The sequence below is a fragment of the Tupaia chinensis genome, unplaced genomic scaffold (assembly GCF_000334495.1).
Source record: "Tupaia chinensis unplaced genomic scaffold, TupChi_1.0 Scaffold145208_1, whole genome shotgun sequence".
Classification (NCBI taxonomy): Eukaryota; Metazoa; Chordata; class Mammalia; order Scandentia; family Tupaiidae; genus Tupaia; species Tupaia belangeri.
Genome location: NW_006205068.1, coordinates 2,799,726 through 2,807,474, shown reverse-complemented (window position 1 = coordinate 2,807,474; position 7,749 = coordinate 2,799,726).

Genomic DNA, 7,749 nt, shown 5'->3' with positions numbered 1-7,749 from the left:
CGCGGGCGGCCCCCAGCGGCGCGGGCGGGCGGCCTCCTCCTGCGCCTGCCCTGGCGTCCTCAGCCTCCTCGCCCTGGGACTCGCCTGGGAAAGTCTCCCCGCCGCTGGCTCCGCATCCACGCACAGCCTCCCACCTGCCCAGGCGCAATGCCACCGAACATACTGGTGGGGGCTTGAGCGAGCCAGGAAACTGGCGAGCCTGGTGGGACCATTGTTCAGATGCTGGTGCTGGAACGGTGCCTGTACACCTACTGTGGGCGACAGCCTCAAGGTACTCGGCTGCAGGAGTCTCTGCTGAGCCCTCCATCCTCGGGCTGTAGCCATGGGCACCGCTGGGAATGTTCATTAAAAGGTGTGTGAGCCAAGTGCCAATGACCAGGGTAGATCACACCATCCTTGCCAGGGAAGAGATAGCCAATGGGTGACAAACCTCAGTCTCAGAGAACATGGGTCCCAGCTGAGCCTCCACACTCAGACTGTACCTACCTACCCCCACCAGCCTCTCCTCACAGAAAAGGCAGGTGAGGTCACCAAGAGCTGGTTTCGGTTATGCACCTTCTGCATCAGGCAGGCTGAGGGATCCCAGGCAGGAAGGTGACATGGGGGTGTTAATGTCATTTCCCCCCAGAATTGGGTGTTTTCTCCACTGCATACTCAGTATTTTTTCCAAAATCTTTCCATTTACTTCTTAAATTATGAATGCAGTGCAGCCTTTTAAAAACAAACTGGAACATACCAGATCAAAAAAAAAATTAAAATCTCTTCCTCTCCCCACCCAGGAGATTCTGAGCAATCACTGTTAACAAACAATTCCTTGGAGCCAGCAAATAGCATAGTGGTTAATGTGCTGGACTCACAAGTGGCCCACTGCAGTTTGAGTATGGGACCCAGCAGCTTGAAAGTCACACTGGCATGTGTGCGTGTGCATGTGTGTCCAAGATCCTGATAGAAGGGACCACAGCATGACCATCATTCCTCAGGGGTGATTTCTTGCTTTCTGTCCCTGTCTCTCTGGGGAGTGCATGTGCCTATAGCAAAAATCAAAAACAACTACAAAACTCCTTAGCATCTTGCAGAGGGGTCTGTGTTTCATGGCTGCCTGTTTTTTTTTGTTGTTGTTTTTTTTTGTTTTTTGGTTTTTTTTTAAAGAGATTTTTGCTGTTGGACAGATGAGCTTGCCAAAGAGACAAAAAGCAAGAAATCATTCCCCAGGTGGGATGACCACACTGCAATCCACTCTTTCAATCTCCCCTTTGGATTTCAGGCACACACACCCGGCGTGAGTTTCAAGTTGCCAGGTCCGGCACTCAGACTGCCATCAGCTATGTGTGAGTCCAATGCCTCAACCACTATGCTACCTACTGGACCCTTCCATGCCTCCCCCCCTTTTTTTTGTGAGGTTTTTATTTTTGCTATAGGGCACGTGCACTCACCAGACAAACAGAGAGAGACAGACAGAAAGCGAAAAATCACCCCCCAGGAGGGATGGCCATGCCGCAATCCCTTCTCCTCCATTCTCCTCTCGGGATCTTGGGCACACACGCACATGCGTCCAGCATGAGTTTCAAGCCACCGGGTCCGGGACACGAACCGCAGTCAACTACATGGGAGTCCAGCGACATAGCCATTACGCTAACTACTGGTCCCTCCATGCCCTTTTAAAATGCAGTGGAATTCCTCTTCCTTCAGGTCTATGCCCTGTGGGTCTTGGTTGGGTGGTTGGCTTCACTTAATAAACCAAACATGTCATCCAAGTCAATAAATGTGGATCAACCTTTTACAGGGGTTGCATTCTATTCAAAAGTTCAACTGAATCATTGGCTCAGGGACATGTGAGATGTTTTCAGTCCATCAGAACCACAACCTACCCTTGTACCAACAACTTTGCAAGTGTCGTAGGTGGATTCACACCTAGAAGTGGCATCTCTGGGACAAGGTATATATATAGAGACTTTTTTCTTTTCTTCTTTGCCAGGGAATGCATGCACTCAGTGCATGCAAGAGAGGAAGCAAGAAAGGACCCTTCCCCCTCATGGGAAATGGTCACACTGCGATCCCTTCTCCTCCACTCTCCCTCTTTTCAAGATTTGGCGCACAAGCACATGCACCAAGTGTGTTTTTCAAACCACCAGATCCAGGACTCAAAATACAGAATCAGCCATGTGGAATCCAGTCGCCTTAATCACCAAGCCACAAGCTGATCTAGGATAAAGGCTTTGAAACAGATCCTGCCAAGTAGCCCTCCCCTGAGGCTGCAGCCCTCCCCTGAGGATGCACCCCATCAGCCGTCCCTGTGCCCTCTTGCTCTGGCCCACACAGGATTGCCAAGTGTTCTCAGCTCTGCTGGTCTTCAGCAGAATGTAGGAACCCCTTTTGGGACCAAGAGCCCTACAGCATCGCGTGCTCTCTCCCTTTAGCTGATCTCATGTCTTTTTTCTCCCTCAGACTGGAGCATTTTGGGGACAGGTAGCATTTTTCATCTCTGGGTCCCTGTGCCAGACTACACAGCACTGGTGTGTAGAATGTTGCATAATGAAGACAGACTGATGTTAATAACAACTTGATTCTAAGCATTAGGATATGTACCTTCTTATTTGGTCTCCACTTTACAGCCTGGGAAACTGAGGCATAGAGAGGTTCAATCACTTGTCCAAGGCCACATACGGCTCTTATATACATGGCGGAATAGGGACAGACGTAAAACTATAAAAGAGACACGTATTCTAATATTGCAGTTATATGAGGTCCCCCAAGTGGAAGAAACTGTTCCAAGGAGGGGCAGGAAAAACCATGGGGGGAGGTGGTGAGGAGGCCTGGAGGATGAGCAGGTATCCAACAGGCAAGGGCTTCCAGCCAAGAGCACGAGCAAAGCCAGCCTCCTGCTCCTGCACTCAAGTAGATTTGGAGGCCTCCCCTGCTGGGCAGCTCTAGGGGGGTGTTTGCCTTCTCTGTCTTTCCATCTGACCAAGGGGGCAGTGCCATTGTCCAGAGAGGTGGGCAGGAGTGAAGATTAGAAACAGAGATGTGTGAGCGGCACAGTTCTGGGAGACTTAGGGATATCAAACATGGCTGACATAAGAGGGGGGACTGCTGCATTGCGCCCTGCCCATCTTTCCAGTTGGATGGAGCACAGTAATGGAGGTCCCTGCTGGACCCCACTGGCTGTAGTCAGGGCTAGGTGGTGGAAACCTGGAACTCACAAAGACTCAAAGGTAGCAGTGTGGCACAGATCTAGACCAGCCGATGCTGGCCAAGAGCAGCTCAGGGTCAGCAAGGGACCAGATGGGTGATCTGCCCGCCCCTGTTCACAGCCATCTGCGGGCGAACCCTGCTGGTCTCTGAGCTTCCTGCTCCCTCTGTACAATGGGATCCCTCGCCTGCTGACCCCAGCCTGCCAGGCTGCACTGAGGGCCCCCATTCCCAATTCCTCAAGCACTCCTTGAGTTTGGGAGGGGGCTTGATGCCTAGACCAGATATCTTGGGCTTGGGCTTGTGGCTTGCCAAGCTGTGAGTGAACACCTGTTGTTGAAGGTGCCCACCACTCTGCCTTCCCTCTGGCCATTCCCAGCCCCACCAACCAGGATCTCACCTATTTTTGGTTTTCCCTCTTCCCTTTTGGATATTTCCCCAGCCAACCTCCTCCTGCCACAGGACTGGCTTCACAAGTACATCTATTCACTCAGCAATACTAACCAGCACCTACTCACTATCAAGCCTCGCTACAGACCTGGACAGGTGGTCCCCACTTGTCAGGGAGGCAACACCCATGTGAAGTGGGGGCAAGTGTACAGGGTGGGAGACGGGGGAGGGCCGGGGGAGGCAGCAGATCCTGCAAGGGTCACAGGGTCAGCACCAGTGTCTGAGGGCCTTCCTTGAGCTGGAGAATGGTGAGCAGGATGGCTGGAGGAAGGTCTCAGGGCCAAAGTTTCAGGTTCTGGGGGCCAAGGTTGGGGAGAGGCTAGAGGTTTCCCTAGGTCATACCTGGGGCCCTGGGGGGCAGGGGAGCAGAGTAAGTCTGAGGGCAGGGCCCAGGGGAGAGGAGACAGATATAAGACACATTTCAGCGGCAGAAGTTTTCTGGGCAGTACCTGGCAGGGGTGAGAGAGCCCTGGGGTGGAATCACAGGCCACCCCCAAGGCACATGAAAGTCCAAGGAAGGGTCCACTTGGGGGCCATAAACACAGATGCAGAGGGCTCAAGACAGAGCCCTGGGTAGTCAGATGGCAGTGGAGGCTGGAGCTGGGTGGGCCCCCAGAGGTGTGCCAGGCAGTCTCAGGAAGGGGCAGGCATGAAGGGGCCACACAAGGCCCCAGTGTTACAGCACTGTCCCCACAGCCTGGGTGGGCAGAGCTGGGAGCAGCCTACCTCCAGTGAGCCTGGGCATCAAGGCCCCTCTCTGACCTCTACATGGTTGGCTCCAACTTCTGCCTGCATGGAGAGTGGGGGAATCTGCCAGCCTTCCAGACTTCTTTCTCCCTCCTTCCTCCCCAGGTTGAGCTCCTCAGCTGAGCAATCAGAAGGGGTCAGTTGGCTATTGGTTGGTCATTAGGTAAGAGAAGAGCAGAGGAGGGCCAGGCTCCCCCCAGGGGCCCCACTGTCTCTTCTGGCTCTGGCCAGGCATGGTTGGCCACCTGTGGTCACAACCTCACTCCTCTATTGGGCCCGTCTTCACCCTCCCTCCTCGCAGGGTCTGCTTCAAGCCAGATCTCAGAGAGGGAACCCCTTCAGTCTTCCCAGAGGGAGGGAGCTGGGAGTTTGAGGTCAGCCTCCACTGCAGAGTGTCCAAGGTGGACAAAGTCCCAGGGAGAATGGGATTGCTAAGGAAAGCAAAGCTCGGTCCCCATGGAGCTAACTGCCCTGAAGGGCGAGTCCAGCATGGAGGATGCCGTGAAAATGCAAGGCAGCTTCCTGGGGCAGTGGGAACGGTTCCTGTTTTGAAGCAAGCTCTCAGCCGCAGTCCCTGCAGCCTCCGCCCCACGCCCAACAAAAAGCAGAATTTTTTTTCTTGCCAAGAGAAACAGAAAAATGAAAAAGGAAAGATGATCCTCAGTAGAGCAGCGTTTCTAAGGAGATTTGTTAGAGAGGCTTAAGCAAGACTAGGCAAATAAACGGGCAAATTCCCTAGAAGCAGCCGCAGGGGCGCGACCCCTCCCAAAGCCAGGAGGCAGGAACTTGAGGATTTACACTCCAACATGCAGAAGAGTGATATGGGAGTGGGGAGCACAACACCCAGGACTGAAGACAGTTTGGGCACCATTTCTGGGAGTGGTGATCGACCCAGAAACCCATCAGAAAGTGAAGGTCCCCAAGGACTTCCCAGAGATGATGCATGGGGGCTGGGCCTCTCCATGGCAGGTGCTGAGTTGTGCTTATTGGGTTTGGGACACTTGAAAGTATTCTTATTTCCCAAAGAGAAATGGATTCTGGCATGGGGAGCAGGTCACCCCTCAGTAGCAGGTACAAACCACCCCCAAGACCAGCAGATTGGCAAAAGTATTAATAGCAGGGCCTGGCATGGCACTGAGTAGGGTGGGCACTCCATTCCCCATGCTCCGTAACCTGAATGCCATCCTTTCCTCCCCAACCTGACAGCTGACGGGTGCCCCCTACCCCTCTCTCACACGCATGCACTCTCTATCATTAAAATGAGAGGGAGAGAGAGAAGTGAGGGCCCAGTCACAGTGCACATGCTGCTAAGATGCTGGGACTACATGGGAGGCCCAGGTTTGACTCCTGGCCTCCCCTAAAGGCTAGATGCAGTGGTGTGTCTGTAATCTTAGCAACCTGGGGAGGCTAAGTCAGAGAAACAGAGATGTGGCGAGTCCATGTCTTAAAAAACAAGCTGAAAGAAAGAAAGAAAAAACAGTGACCCAATTTTGAAAGTGGGCAAAAGATCTAAATAGCTATTTCTCCAAGGGAGATACATACACAAATGGCCAATAAGAACATGAAAAGATGCATGACGTCATTAATCATTAGGTAATTACAAGTCAAAACCACAATGAGATGTCACTTCACACCCACTAGGATGACTAGAATTTAAAAATCAGACAGCAGCAAGTATTCATGAGGATGCAGAGACACTGGAACCCTCCCACAGTCTGGTAGAAATATTTCCACTGTAGAAAAGTCTGGCAGGTCCTCAAGTGGTTAAGCAGGGTTATCAGGCCACCAGCAATTCACGTTTAGGTATGTACCCAGGAGAACTAAAGTGATGTGTCCACACACCAACTCCAACAGGGATGTCCAGAGCAGCACTATTCACATGGCCAAACAGTGGGAACACCTAGACGTCCAGCTGCTGATGGCTGGATAAACGAAGTGTGGTCCAGCCACATGACGAGATGCTTCAGCCATAAGCACACCTCAGCACGGATGCACCTTGGACACCCTGTGCTCGATGGCAGAAGCCAGGAAAAAGGCCACACTGTGTGGTTCCATGTATGTGAGTCTTACGTACACACATCCTCAGGTTGGAAGAAAGTTTTTCATCATGTTTAGGAACCAGGCAGCTTTTAGTGTTCAACTGCCTCACACTGGGCCAGGCAGCCCTTCGTGCCACCCCCTGGGCAGCCCTAGAGGGCTGATATCATATGTCTTTAGCAGATGGGGGGGAACTCAGGGTGAGCCACTATCTCATAAAGGTCGTCACCAGGATCAGACCACAGGCCTTCCGAGCCATCTGAGGCCAGATGCAAGCACATGGCATCCCCCACCCCACTGGCTACACCCCAACCTCGGCTCAAGGTGGCGAGAGGCCTCGCAACCCCACAGAGCATGGGGCAACGGGGAGGAAGAAGAGGACGCATGTCAGTTTATCAAGCTCTGCAAACAGAGTCGACAGCCTCTGACCCGAGTCTATGAACAATACATAGAGACGGCCACAACAGAATGGAGCTGTTCAGACAGGGCTTGTCTGACAGCCTCATCTTACAGTCGTCTCCCTCTTGCTCCCTTCATCTATCCCTGTCTGTCTATCATCTGTGTTTACCTACATCTACATCTCGTCTATCACCTATCATTTATCATCTCCTTACATCTGCCATTAATTTATCTATGCATATCTGTTATCTACCATCTGTGTAGCATCTACGACCGATCTATCCATCTATGACTCTCTATGGTCATCTATATCTACATCTACCTAGTGATCATCGATATCCATCATCATCTGTACAATTTACCTATCATCTACCCATCTGCTTGTAGTCTGTATCTATTTGTCATCTGCCATCACCATCACGTACATCTATCTGTCCATGTATCCTCCTCTGTCTCTCTCCATCACCATCTGAGCAGAGCAGGAGCACTCCACCTGCATGCCCATCACTGCCTGCACCCACTTACGACCCTGTTCATGCCAACTGCAGTTTTGGGAAGGTGAGGACCCAGGTTTAACCCAGATCAGCGCAGCCTGGGGCAGTGAGCACTAGGCATGGAGCTGAGAAATGGGTCAGCAGGGGGCCACCACTGATACACACGAACAACAGAGGCTGCCCAGGAGAGATGAAAGCTCTGCTCAGAATCCCAATCCCCAAACCAGCACCCCGTCAGGAAAGTCTGGAGCCTTAGGGGTACTCAGCCCTGCCCTTAGTTTCAGTTCTGGGTGTCAGGCCCAGCTACGCATGTCACTGTCCCCTGTTATCCAGGTGACAGTCCTACCCCTGGCCCTGCCCTCCTCCAGGTAACCCTCCTGGGGTGCCGCCACTATCCAGCAGGGGGAGACACACCACAGCACTGAAGGGAAAG